The following is a 14,629-nucleotide window of genomic DNA, read 5'->3' on the forward strand; positions in this document are numbered from 1 at the left end:
TCAACGGAGTTGGAGCCGAGCCCGGAGACCCACACGCACAGAGGAAGGCAAAACCACATGGACAAGTCTTTGCTCTGTAGGAGAACTCTAGTTAACCTCAGTATGTGAGGAAAGTCTTGGATTCCACGGGGATACCTCTGTGTGTGGAGCTGCGTACCCAACAAGGGGGCACACAGGGCCTGATTCTCTCTTTGCAGCTTTGAAGCTGTCATTCAAACAACAGCTTAAGAATCCATACAATGCTCTCCCTTACCTCTGAGAGACGTCTCATTGCTGTAACCCTTGGCAGTTTTTACAAACCCGCACCCAAACCCTTCTCCAAGTAGGCCTGGGTCCTGGTTTGGATGGCCATGCAGTGGCGGAGCTGAGGTCAGTAAGGCACCAGTCAGGTGTCACACACTCTGGCAGCCTGCTCCTCCAGGGACAGTAAGGCCTATTTTTCCCTGCGGGAGGCTCGCTTGCCTGGCCTCCTGTGAACTGCGTTTCCCAGCCTGGGCAAAAAGCGGTTCCTGGAGATCTTTTCTCAGGGGCTCTATCCCCAGAGCTGGGGTGGACCTCGGGGACCCATCTCACAGGGGAAGGAAAAACCACATGGACAGGTCTATGCTCTGTAGGAGACGTTAGTGTGTCTCATCTCTTAGGAACATTCTTGGCTCGTACAGAGACACCTCTGTGTGTAAAGCTACACACCGAACATAGGGGCACAGGGAGCCTGATTCTCTCCGTGGGGTGCTGATGCTTTGTGGCAAAGCACCTGTTTGAGAATCCATCCGCTTACGCTTCCCTCGCCTTGACAGAGGTCTCATTGCTGTGTCTCTTGGCAGTTTGGAAAGAAGCAGACCCTTACCCTTCACCAAGTAGGCCCTGATCCTAGTTTGAAAGGAAAGGCAATAGCTGAGCTGAGGCCAGTGAGGCACCCGTCAACTGTGACATATTCCCGATGCCTGCTCCTTCATGGAAAATATTGCTAGAATCTAGGAATGTCTTTGCAAGGCTGGCAAAGGGCAGTCAGGAACCTCGACCCTGCCTCTGGAATATCTATCTTCTGAGCAGATCTGGAGGTCTCCTTCTGGAGAAGCTAACCCATTCCTTGCAAATAGAGGCTTCCAAACACAGGCCGGTTGGCTGCCTCTTCTTGCCTGAAGGAGGCTTGCTTTTCCTGCCTCCTATGATCCCTGGTTTCCAGCATGGGGGAAAAGCAGATCTTGGAGATCTTTGCTCAGGGGTTGTTTCCACGGAGCTGGGGTTATGCCCAGAGACCCACACATACAGGGAAGGCAAAACCAAATGAACAAGTCTTTGCTCTCTAAGAGAGCTCTAGTGAACCTCAGTCTTTGACGAACGTTCTTGGCTCCTATGCGGACACCTCTGTGTGTGAAACTGTGTACCCAACATGGCGGCAGAGAGCCTGATTCTCTCTGTGCAGGTTTAATGCTGTCGTTCAGAAAACAGCTTGAGAATCCATACAATTCTCGCCCTTACCTCTGAGAGAGTTCTCATTGCAGTAGCCCTTGGCAGTTTGTAGAAATCTGCACCTAAACCCTTCTCCAAGTAGGCCTGAGTCCCAGTTCGGAGGAACAAGCAATGGCGGAGCTAAGACCAGTATGGCACCAGTCAGTTTTCACACACTCTGGCAGCCTGCTCCTCCAGGGACAGTAAGGCTTCTTTTTCTCTGCAGGAGGCTCACTTGCCTTACTTCCTGTGAACAGCTTTTCCCAGCCTGGGCGAAAAGCGGTTCCTGGAGATCTTTTCTCAGAGGCTGTTTTCTCGGAGCTGGGGCGGACCTCGGGGACCCAACTCACAGGGGAAGGTGAAACCACATGTACAGGTGAGCACTCTGTAGGATAGCTCTTGTGAGCCTCATCTCTCAGGAACATTCTTGGCTCCTGTAGAGACACCACTGTGTGTGAATCTACACACCCCACATAGGGGCAAAGGGAGCCTGATTCTCTCCGTGGGGTGCTGATGCTTGGTGGCAAAGAACCTTCCTGATAATCCATCCGCTTATGCTTCCCTCGCATTTACAGATGTCTCATTGCTGTAGCCCTCGGCAGTTTGGAAAGAAGAAGACCCTTACCCTTCATAAAGTAGGCCTTTGTCCTACTTTGAATGGAAAGGCAATAGCTGAGCTGAGGCCAATAAGGCGCCAGTCAAGTCCGACATATTCCCAAAGCCTGCTTCTTCAGGAAGATAACTGTAGAATCTAGGAATGTCTTTGCAAGGTTGGCAAAGGGCAGTCAGGACCCTGCACACTGCCTCTGGAATTACCGACTTCTGAACAGATCTGGAGGTCTCCCTTAGGGGAAGCTAACCCATTCTTCCAAGTAGAGGCTTCAAAACGCAGGCCGCTTGGCTGCCTCTTGCTCTCTGAAGGAGGCCTGCTTTTCCCGCCTCCTATGAACCCCACATCCCAGCCTCTGGGAAAAGCGGATCTTGAAGATCTTTTCTCAGGGGTTGTTTCCACGGAGCTGGGGCCGAGCCTGGAGCCCCAAACGCACAGGGGAAGAAAAACCACATGGACAAGTCTTTGCTCTCTAGGAGAGCTCTAGTGAACCTCACTCTGTCAGGAACATTCTTGTTTCCTATGGAGACACCCCTGTCTGTGAAGCTGTGTACCGAACATGGAGACACAGAGTCTGATTCTCTCTGTGCAGCTTTGAAGCTGTCGTTCAAACAACAGCTTGAAAATCCATACAATGCTCTTCCTTACCCGTGACACAGTTCTCATTGCTATACCCCTTGGCAGTATTTAGAAATCCATACCCAAACCCTTCTCCTAGTAGGCCTGGGTCCTAGATCGGAGGAACATGCAATGGCGGAGCTGAGGCCAGTAAGGCACCAGTCAGGTCTCACACACTCTGGCAGCCTGATCGTCCAGGGACACTAAGACCTGTTGTGCCTTGCAGGAGGCTCGCTTGCGTTACCTCCTGTGAACTGCGTTTGCCAGCCTGGGGGAATAGTGGTCCCTGGAGATCTTTTCTCAGGGGCTCCTTCCCCTGAGCTGGGGCGGACCTCGGGGACCCAACTCACAGGGCAAGGCAAAACCATATGGACAGGTCTATGCTCTGTAGCAGACTTCTAGTGAACCTCATCTCTCAGGAACATTCTTGGCACCTATAGAGACACTTCTGTGTGTGAAGCTGCGTACCTAACATAGGGGCACAGAGAGCCTGATTCTCTCAGTTCATTTTGACGCAGTCATTCAGAAAACAGCTTGAGAATCCATAAAATGCTCTCCATTACCGCTGAGAGAATTCTCACTGCTGTAGCCCTTGGCACTTTGTAGAAATCCGCAGCCAAACGCTTCTCCAAATGGGCCTGGGTCCTAGTTCGGAGGAACAGGCAATGGTGGAACTGAGGCCAGTAAGGCAACAGTCAGGTTTCACACACTCTGGCAGCCTGCTCCTCCAGGGACAGTAAGGCCTCTTTTTCTCTGCAGGAGATTCGCTTGCCTTACTTCCTGTGAACAGCGTTTCCCAGCCTCAGCGAAGCGGTTCCTGGAGATCTTTTCTCAGGGACAGTTTCCCCGGAGGTGTGGTGGACCTCGGGGACCCAACTCACAGGGGAAGGAAAAACCACATGGACAGGTCTATACTCTGTAGGAGAGGTTTAGTGAACCTAATCTCTCAGGAACATTCTTGGCTCCTATAGAGACAACTCTGTGTGTGAAGCTACACTCCCAACATTGGGGAACAGGGATCTTGGTTCTCTCCGTGGGGTGCTGATGCTTTGTAGCAAAGCACCTGCTTGAGTTCCGTCCTCTTAGGCTTCCCTCACCTTGACAGAGGTCTCATTGCTGTAGCCCTTGGCAGTTTCAAAGAAGAAGACCCTTACACTTCATAAAGTAGGCCCTTGTCCTAGTTTGAATGGAAAGGCAATAGCTGAGCTGAGGCCAATAAGGAGCCAGTCCCCTCTGGCACATTCCCGAACCCTGCTCCTTCATGGAATATAACTCTAGAATCTTGGAATGTCTTTGCAAGGCTGGCAAAGGGCAGTCAGGAACCAGCACCCTGCCTCTGGAATTACCGACTTCTGAGCAGATCTGGAGGTCTCCTTTAGGAGAAGCTAACCCATTCCTTCCAAATAGAGGCTTCAAAACACAGGCAGGTTGGCAGCCTTTCGTGCCCGAAGGAGGCTTGCTTTTCTCTCCTCCTATGAACCCCAGTTCCCAGCCTCTGGGAAAAGCGGGTCTTGAAGATATTTTCTCAGGGGTTGTTTCCACGGAGCTGGGGCCGAGCCTGGAGACCCAAAGGCACAGGGGAAGGCAAGACCACATGGACAAGCCTTTGCTCTTTAGTATAGCTCTAATGAACCTCACTCTGTCAGGATCTTTCTTGATTCCTACGGAGACACACCTGTGTGTGAAGCTGCGGCCACAGAGAGCCTGATTACCCCTGTGCAGCGCTGAGTCTGGGCGGCTAAACAACAGCTTGGGAATGCAGCCTGGGGCGCTTCCCTTCCCTCTGACAGAGCTCTCCTTCGGTCCCTAAGCCCTCTGCAAGGAGGCATGGATCATAGGTGCAAAGGGAAAGGAAGAGCGGAGCTGAGGCCAGTAAGGCGCCCGCCAGTCACGTATCCCCCACTTCCGCAGTCTGTTCCTTCCCCTGCGCGAAAGCTAGAAGCTGGGAAGGGCTTGGCGAGGCTCGCCCAGGCAGAGCAGCCTCTAGGCCGGGGCTCTGCGATATCGCGCCTGGGTGCAGATCTGGAGCTCCGCCGGAGTGGAAGCTCATTCGGTCCTTCCCAATACAGGCTTGCAAGCACCCGACGGCGGCCTGACTCTATTCTCCCGCGTGCTGGGAGTGGGCTTCCAATCCAGAGCACAGAGCACTGCCTGGAGCTCTCTGCTCAGGGGCTGGTTCCCCTGCGCTGGGACTGTGCTAGGGAGCCCAAAGGCACAGGGGAAGGCCCCAAACCACATGCACATGACTCTGCTCTGGAGCTGAGCTCCGGGGAAGCCCAGTCTGTAAGGCGGTTTCTGAACACAAACGGAGGAACACTCTGGCTGTGGAGCTCCCTCCCCACGACAGGGGCACTGGGACCCTGATTCCCTCCGTTCAGCGCTGAGTCTGGGCTACCAAGCAACAGCTTGGGAATGCAACCTGGGGCATTTCCCTTCCCTCAGACAGAGGTCTCCTTGCGGGAGGCTTTCGCAGTTTGCACACCCCCGTGCCCTAAGCCGTCTGCAAGGAGGCCTGGCTCCTAGGTCCAAAGGGAAGGCAAGAGCGGAGCTGAGGCCAGTCAGGAGCCAGTCATGTCGCCCACACTCCCGCAGCCTGCTCCTTTGCAGGCGCAAACGCTAGAAGCTGGGAAGGGCTTGGCGAGGCTCGCCCAGGCAGAGCAGCCTCTCGACAGGGGCTCTGTCCTATCGCACCTGGGCGCAGGTCTGCAGCTCCGACGGTGTGGAAGCTCACTCGGTCCTTTCCAATACAGGCTTGCAAGGACCCGCCGGCAGCCTAACTCATCTCTCCCGCGTGCTGGGACTGGGCATCCAGGCCTGGCACAAAGCACTGCCTGGAGCTCTTTGCTCAGGGCTGGTTCCCCTACGCTGGGGCTGTGCTAGGGAGCCCAAAAGCACATGTCAAGGCCCCAAAACACATCCACACGTCTCTGCTCTGCAACAGAGCTCCGGGGAAGCCCAGTCTGGCAGGCGCTTTCTGGGCACAAAGGGAGGAACACTCTGGCTGTGGAGCTTCCTCCCCAAGACAGGGGCACTAGGACCCTGATTCCCTCCGTTTACCGCTGAGTCTGCATTGCCAAGCAACAGCTTGGGAACGCAGCCTGGGGCGCTTCCCTTCCCTCGGACAGAGCTCTCCTTGCGGTAGGCCTTGGTAGTTTGCATACAATGGGGCCCTAAGCCCTCTGCAAGTTGGCCTGGCTCCTAGGTCCAAAGGGCAGGCCAGAGCGGAGCTGAGGCTGTCAGGCTCCAGACACATCTCCCATACTCCTACATCCTGCTCCTACCCGGGCGTGAACGCTAGAAGCTGGGAAGGTACCTGAACTGTGCAGGGGCGGGGCAAACGCGGGCGGCGTGGGGCGGGAGTCGGCTTCTGGCGGGGGTGGGGGCGGGCTTCCCAGTTGTGCTCTCGGAGGTGGACACTGAAGCTGAAAACGCTCCGGGAGCGCGGCAGGGGCGGGGCTAACCCTGGCGGCACGGGGCGGGGGTCGGCTCATGGGGAGGATGGGGAGGGGTTCCCAGTTGCGCTCTCGGGGGTTGCAACTGCGGCTGGGAACTCCCATTTCGTCCGCTCCTGGGTCCCCAAGGATCGCCATCCCATGGGTGCAGCGGAGGGCTGCGGACCACAGGTAAGGGAACTGGGACTGCGTGGAGCAGGGAACCAAGTATTCCGCCGTCTGTTGGCACATTCTCGGAGCTCCCCAAACTGGCGGTCGCAGAAAGGCCTTGCCTTTGGGGTCAAGGCCTTTACCGCTCCACCCCTCTGCTGAAAAATCTCAGAGTCTGCGCGGTTCTTCCAAGCAGCCTAGTGTCCGCTGGAAGTCCAAGGGACAGAACACTGAATTCTTGCCGGCTGGCCCAGCCCTGCTTCTGGCACTTTGTAAGCCAGCAGGCCCTTGAGCACCTGCTGGGATGGGAAAGGGAAGGGTCCACGAATTGCACCCTAGAAACTTAGTAGGGTGCATGGATTTCAAACCCTGGTGGCCGCCCAGGCAGCAAAGAAGGGGGGAGGGCACCTTGCTGCCCTTTCATGGCAGAATATGTGGTTGTCCAGCTGCGTGGGCCTTTTCATGAGGACACTGTGCAATAAAAGTTTGGTGTTTTGGTGTTTTGGAACTGAATAATTAGAACGTGTAAAAGCTTTAAATTATGTGGTGGTGTAATTAAAAAACAAAACAAAACAAAACCAAGCTCCAAGTGTTTTGCAAATGGAGGTTTAAATATTGAAGGACTGTATTCCTTGCACTGTGGCATTCTATCAAGAAGTGTGCAGGATTTTTTTTTTTTAAGAAAAGTGTTCGAAGTGAGGGAAACAGGAAACCCAGAGGTGCCCCTGTATTTTGGGGAAGGCCTTAGGAGGTCACTTGGAAATGCTCCTGGCTGTGCGGGAGAGGGGCAGATGGGCTGTGCAGGCTTGTCCTTTGCATGGATGTTCTTGTGTGTGGAAACCCAGCTCGGAGCCATCTCCTGATGTGTAAGAATTTCGCAGACAAACCTTGAGCTAAGCAATGCATTTTTTCCTAAGAAAATGTTTGTCTTAAGCGATGTAAATATCCTATGTATTTCCGCTAGACTCTGGCTTCAGGTCGGTTCCCCCAAAAGGCTCAGAAGCGATTTGAACAAAACAGCATGTTTTCCTCCTAGCTTGTTCTCCTTATCTATGTTAAGGAAATGATATATTTGCCTGCAATACTGCCTTTCTTCAAGATTCATGTCAATCAAGTTTTGGCCCGGGATGACTCACCTGCTGCCAATATTATCTCAATGCATGTCGTGGGGGAGGGGCCTGGTGCCATTCCCTGAAACAGTTCCTTTCTTTCCTTAGCTGACTGCTAGTGCCTGTAGAATATCTGGCTAAAGACCAGCAGGGGGTACTCTTACTACCCCCCCCCACCCCGCCTCGAGTCTAAGTCAGCAGCTTTCTCTATCTCTTTCATACTTTAATAACAGTTGATGGCACAAAAGCTCTGAGCGATCAAATCATATCAAATCTTCATTTCAGATTGAAGATGCATTCCATGGTATTGCCATCTTAAGTCTTTCCATCGTTATGGAATATCTGTCCATGTATTCAGGATAGTTTTCAGCCAGGGTGTATAATTTCCAGTGTGCCAGTCTTGTCATCCTCGTTACATCCATGGCAAAGTGTTTTATTCATGTTGATATTATTGAAAGGGAATTTTTTAAAATTCCTTTTCAGATTATTATCTGCTAATGTATACAGATAAAACTGTGTAATCATTCATTTTTATCAGTTGGGACAGCTTGATAGTTGTCTTTAATTTCTTTACTTTCTGACACTTTAAGATTATCCTGGGACACATATGTAATGCCTCACCCCTAAATTCAGACATGTGTTCAAAGAACTTCTGTCCTTTTATTTATTTATTTATTTATTCTTTAACATTGAAATCGTTTTGACTATGCTGGGTGTTTGTTGCTAGATGGAAGTAGCTAGGACCTCTGGACTGCAGTCTCTCATCTCTTGCTGACCTCTTGTTGACCTCTGCAGAATCCTGGTAGGTGGGAGCTTGTTAGTTCCTTGTTCCTTATCAGAACCTCCTGTGGTAAGTGTTTTTCTCTTCTCTGTTGCCTGGTAAGGGTGGGTGGTCATGGGCATCCCAAAGTTGGCTAGAAGTCAATTATTTAGGCAGGCTTGTGCACAGATATGGGAGAAGGCAATGGCACCCCACTCCTGGAAAATCCCAAGGATGGAGGAGCCTGGTAGGCTGCAGTCCATGGGGTGGCTAAGAGTCGGACACCACTGAGTGACTTCATTTTCACTTTTCACTTTCATGCATAGGAGGAGGAAATGGCAACCCACTCCAGTGTTCTTGCCTAGAGAACCCCAGAGACTGCGGGGCCTGGTGGGCTGCCATCTATGGCGTGGCACAGGGTCGGCCTCAACTGAACCACTTAGCAGCTGCAGCAGCAGCAGCAGCAGTGCATAGATATCAAAGGGGATGAGAACAGTCAGGTAGGATCACATATGTCACCGTGAAACAATACTTCTCCTCTTAGCCAAAGCTAACGAAAGATTTCTGTTCTAGGTCAACCTAGAAGAGATCACTTAAGAGGTAAAGAAACTTAAACTCCATTAGCAAAGGCAGTTCAACATCTCAAGAAAACTTGTGCTAGGCACAAAACTCTTTTCTGGGGGCCTACTTTCCCTACAACCTCCTTATCCCATTCTGTACCCATTCCTTTGCTTCTCCCGTCCTGAAAATGCCACCTGTAAGACAGAACTACTTCGTTTTCCTTCTTAAAGTGTGATTGCATTCCATACATTCTTGTAATAACAAGTCATACATTTCCCTTCAGCAACCAAGAACTGACTCTTATATTGGCATTCGATAGATTGGTGAGCATACCTATCAGTGATAATAGCGCCCACCCCGCTTCCTGCAAGAACAGAACAAAACAAAACAAAACAAAAAAATTGCTTTCTTACATTTAATATGTTCGGATGGTGCCAGTCACTATTCATGCAGAGTCAAAAATCTCTTTTGTTTCTGTGTAAAAGGGAGGTCCTTTCAAGTCGTGAATGTTTAAGAAGTTTCATTTATTTGGAAGTGACCTAGCTATTCAATACACTGTCGTCACTTAGTTTAGCACCAGGATAGAAACTCAGGTAACCAAAACACCTGGAGGAACGATTGTAAGTTCAGTTCAGTTCAGTTGCTCAGTCGAGTCTGACTCTTTGTGACCCCGTGGCCTGCAGGACGCCAGGCTTCCGTGTCCATCACCAACTCCAGGGGCTTGCTCAAACTCATGTCCATCGAGTCAGTGATGCCATCCAACCATCTTATCCTCTGTCATCCCCTTCTCCTCTGCCTTCAATCACGACTATGAGAGGCAGATATTTTAGAGTATAATTATTGTTAAGAGTTTATCTAAAAGCTCATATCACATTTACATATTTTACATTGGTTGTTGCTGTTTCCAGGTACTTTCTTGCTGACAAGCTTGTGACACATATAACAATAGAGCAATTTTTACCTCAAAAGAAACCTAGGCACTATGAACATGTTGTTCTTAATGTTGTTGACTCTTAGACATGTCTATAGTGGAGGAGCAAAACCAAAAATACTAGATATTTAATATTTACTAGTTCCCAGTTCACGGGACTCTGACATTCATTTAGGTCAATGTTTTCTTGTATTTCCAGCAGTTTGATTTGGAAGGGCTGCCTTGTCTTGAGACCATTGAAATCAGAACTCAGAACTTGAGCAATATTATCAAAAAACACAAGGCTCACACTGACATATACCTTAATCCAGACAGACAGACAAGACATCTTCCAGTTTTCCGCCTGAGATTTAAAATATTTCTTTGAGCCGTTTTCCTGGGAAGTGGTGGTGGGGGGGGTAGTGGGGGTGGCAGCGAGGCAGGCTTGGGTAACAAGCTAATTGTTGGTCATTGCATATGCAAAGAACCAGGTTTCCGGGTTCCAAGGAAAAAAGTTTCCTTGGTACCCAATTTTGTTTGGATCTATAGACTCTCATGGCCCTCCTAGGTCAGGACATCTTTCCTTTTTGTAGTCCTCGTTTTATCCCTAAATCATAGACAGCTTGGATTGTCTCTGTGGGGTGGATGTATTGTCCTTGTGTTTGACCTGGCGGCAGAAGCGAGGTCCGAGAGCCTCTCCTGGAACCGGGCGTGGGGACGGGGCTCACCGGGAGCCCCTGGTGGAAGTGGGAAACGCGCCGGGAGCCCGCCAGGGGTGGGGCGATCCCGGGCGGCGCGGGTCGGGGTTCCGGTCGGGAGGGGGTGGGGGGCGGTAACAGTTGTGCTCTCGGGGGTCCCCACTGCAGCTGGAAACGCGCTGGGAGTGCGGCAGGGGCGGGGTGAACCCGGGTGGCGCGGGGCGGGGTTCGGCTCCTGGCGGGGGTAGGGGAGGGCTTCCCAGTTGTGCTCTCGGTGGTGGCCACTGCGGCTGGAAATGCGCCGGGAGCGCACCCGGGGCGGGGTAAACCTGGGCTGTGCAGGTCGAGATTTCGTTGGCTGTGGGTGGGGGGTTGGTCCCAGTTGTGCTCTTGGGGGTCGACACTGCGGCTAGTAACGCCCATTTCCTACGCTCCTGTGTACCCAAGGATCCACATCTAGTGGGTGCAGTGGAGGGCTGCGGGCCACAGGTCAGGGAACTGGGACTGCTTGGAGCAGGGAACCACGTATTCCGCCCTCTGATGGCACATTCTTGGAGCTCCCCAACCTGGCGGTTGCAGAAAGGCCTTGCCCTTGGTGTCAAGGCCTTTACCGCTCCACCCCTTTGCTGAAAAATCTCAGTCTGCACGGTTTTCCCAAGCAGCCTAGTGTCCCCTGGAAGTCCAAGGGACAGAACCCTGAACTCTGGCCGGCTGGCCCAGCCCTGCTTCTGGCACTTTGTAGGCCAGCGGGCCCTGGAGCACCTGCTAGGATGAGAAAGGGAAGGGTCCGCGAATTGCACCCTAGAAAGTTAGTAGGGTGCATGGATTTCAAACCCTGGTGGCCGCCCAGGCAGCAAAGAAGTGGGGAGGGCACCTTGCTGCCCTTTCATGGCAGAATCTGTGGCTGTCCTGATGCGTGGGCCTTTTCATGGGGACCTTGTGCAATAAAAGTTTGGTGTTTTGGTACTGAATAATTAGAAATTGTAAAAAGTTTAAATTATGTGGTGGTGTAATTAAAAAACAAAACAAAACAAAACCAAGCCCCAAGTGTTTGGTACAGGGAGGTTTAAGTATTGAAGGCCTGTTTTCCTTGCACTGTGGCATTCTATCAAGAAGTGTGCAGGATTTTTTTTTTTTAAGAAAAGTGTTCGAAGTGAGGGAAACAGGAAACCCAGAGGTGCCCCTGTATTTTGGGGAAGGCCTTAGGAGGTCACTTGGAAATGCTGCTGGCTGTGGGGAAGGGGGGCAGATAGGCTGTGCAGTCTTGTCCTTTGCATTCATGTTCTTGTGTGTAGAAACCCAGCTCGGAGCCATCTCCTGATGTGTAAGAATTTCGCAGACAAACCTTGAGCTAAGCAATGCATTTGTTCCTGAGGAAATGTTTGTCTTAAGCGATGTAAATATCCTATGTATATCCGCTGGACTCTGGCTTCAGGTCGGTTCCCCCAGTAGGCTCAGAAGCGACTTGAACAAAACAGTATGTTTTTCTCGTACCTTGTTCTCCTAATCTATGTTAAGGAAATGATATATTTGCCTGGAATACTGCCTTTCTTCAAGATTCATGTCAATCAGTTTTTGGCCCAGGATGACTCACCTGCTGCCAATGTGACCTCAAGGCATGTCGTGGGGGAGGGGCCTGGTGCCATTCCCTGAGACAGTGCCTTTCCTTCCTTAGCTGACTGCTAGTGCCTGTAGAATATCTTGCTAGAGACCAGCAGGGCGTACACCCCGCCTCAAGTCTAAGTCAGCAGCTTTCTCTATCTCATTTATACTTTAATAACAATTGATGACACAAAAGCTCTGAGCGATCAAATCATATCAAATCTTCATTTCAGATTGAAGATGCATTCCATGGTATTGCCATCTTAAGTCTTTCCATTGTTATGGAATATCTGTCCATGTATTCAGGATAGTTTTCAGCCAGGGTGTATAATTTCCAGTGTACCAGTCTTGTCATCCTCGTTACATCCATGGCAAAGTGTTGTATTCATGTTGACATTATTGAAAGGGAATTTTTTTTAATTCCTTTTCAGATTATTATCTGCTAATATATACAGAAAAAACCTTGTAATCTTTCGTTTTTATCAGTTTGGACAGCTTGATAGTTGTCTTTAATTTCTTTCCTTTCTCATACTTTAAGATTTTCCGGGCACCATACATGTACTGCCTCACCCCTAATCTCAGTCATGTGTTCAAAGAACTTCTGTCCTTTATTTGTTTACTTATTTTTTGCAACATTGAATTCGTTTTGACTATGCTGGGTCTCTGCTGCAAGATGGAAGTTGCTAGGACCTCTGGACTGCAGTCTTCCATCTCTTACTGACCTCTTGTTGACCTCTGCAGAATCCTGGTTGGTGGGAGCTTGTTAGTTCCTTGTTCCTTACCAGGACCTCCTGTGGTAAGTGTTTTTCTCTTCTCTGTTGCCTGGTAAGGGTGGATGGTCATTGGCATCCCAAAGCTAGCTAGAAGTCAATGATTTAGGCAGGCTTGTGCATAGATATGGGAGAAGGCAATGGCACCCCACTCCAGTACTCTTGCGTGGAAAATCCCATGGATGGAGGAGCCTGGTAGGCTGCAGTCCATGGGGTGGTTAAGAGTCGGACACCACTGAGCGACTTCACGTTCACTTTTCACTTTCATGCATGGGAGGAGGAAATGGCAACCCACTCCAGTGTTCTTGCCTAGAGAACCCCAGGGACTGCGGGGCCTGGTGGGCTGCCGTCTATGGGGTCGCACAGAGTCGGACACGACTGAAACGACTTAGCAGCGGCGGCGGCGGCAGCAGCAGCAGAAGCAAGGCATCGATATCAAAAGGGCTGCAAACAGTCAGGAAGGATCACATATGTCACCGTGAAACACTACTTCTCCACTTAGCCAAATCTAACCAAAGATTTCTGTTCTAGGTCAACCTAGAAGAGATCACTTAAGAGGTAAAGAAACTTAAACTCCATTAGCAAAGGCAGTTCGACATCTCAAGAAAACTTGTGCTAGGCACAGAACTCTTTTCTGGGGGTCCACTTTCCCTACAACCTCCTTATCCCATTCTGTACCCATTCCTTTGCTTCTCCCATTCTGAAACTGCCACCTGTAAGACAGAACTACTTCGTTTTCCTTCCTCAAGTGCCATTGCATTCCACATACTTTCTTGATATAACAAGTCATACATTTCCCTTCAGCAACCAAGAACTGACTTTTATATTGGCATTGGCTATAGCCCGCCCCCCTCCCCCCACCCCCAAGAACAGAACAAAACAAAACAAAACAAAACAATTGCTTTCTTACATTTAACATGTCAGGATGGTGCCAGACACTATTCATGGAGAGTCAAAAATCTCTTTTGTTTCTGTGTAAAAGGGAGGTCCTTTCAAGTCGTGAATGTTTCAGAACTTTCATTTATTTGGAAATGACCTAGCTATTCAATACACTGTCGTCACAAGGATAGAAACTCGGGTAACCAAAACACCTGGAGAAACGTTTGTTAGTTCAGTTCAGTTCAGTTGCTCAGTCGTGTCTGACTCTTTGGGACCCCGTGGCCTGAAGGACGCTAGGCTTCCGTGTCCGTCACCAACTCCAGGGGCTTGCTCAAACTCATGTCCATCGAGTCAGTGATGCCATCCAACCATCGTATCCTCTGTCATCCCCTTCTCCTCTGCCTTCAATCAAGACTATGAGAGGCAGATATTTTAGAGTATAATTATTGTAAAGAGTTTGTCTAAAAGCTCATATCACATTTACATTTTTTACTTTTGTTGTTGTCGTTTCCAGGTAGTTTCTTGCTGACAAGCTTGTGACAGATATAACAATAGAGCAATTTTTACCTCAAAAGAAACCTAGGCACTATGAACATGTTGTGCTTAATGTTGTTGACTCTTAGACATGTCTATAATGGAGGAGCAAAACCAAAAATACTAGATATTTAATATTGACTAGTTCCCAGTTCACGGGACTCTGACATTCATTTAGGTCAATGTTTTCTTGTATTTCCAGCAGTTTGATTTGGAAGGGCTGCCTTGTCTTGAGACCATTGAAATCAGAACACAGAACTTGAGCAATATTATCAAAAAACACAAGGCTCACACTGACACATACCTTAATCCAAACAGACAGACAAGACATCTTCCAGGTTTCCGCCTGAGATTTAAAATATTTCTTTGAGCCAGTCTTCTGGGGAGTGGGGGGATGGGGGTGGCAGTAAGGCAGGCTTGGGTAACAAGCTAATTGTTGGTCATTGCATATGCAAAGAACCAGCTTTCCGGGTTCCAAGGAAAAAAGTTTCCTTGGTAACCAAATTTGTCTGGTTCTATAGAAT

The sequence above is a fragment of the Bubalus kerabau genome, unplaced genomic scaffold (genome assembly GCF_029407905.1).
Source record: "Bubalus kerabau isolate K-KA32 ecotype Philippines breed swamp buffalo unplaced genomic scaffold, PCC_UOA_SB_1v2 scaffold_37, whole genome shotgun sequence".
Classification (NCBI taxonomy): domain Eukaryota; kingdom Metazoa; phylum Chordata; class Mammalia; order Artiodactyla; family Bovidae; genus Bubalus; species Bubalus kerabau.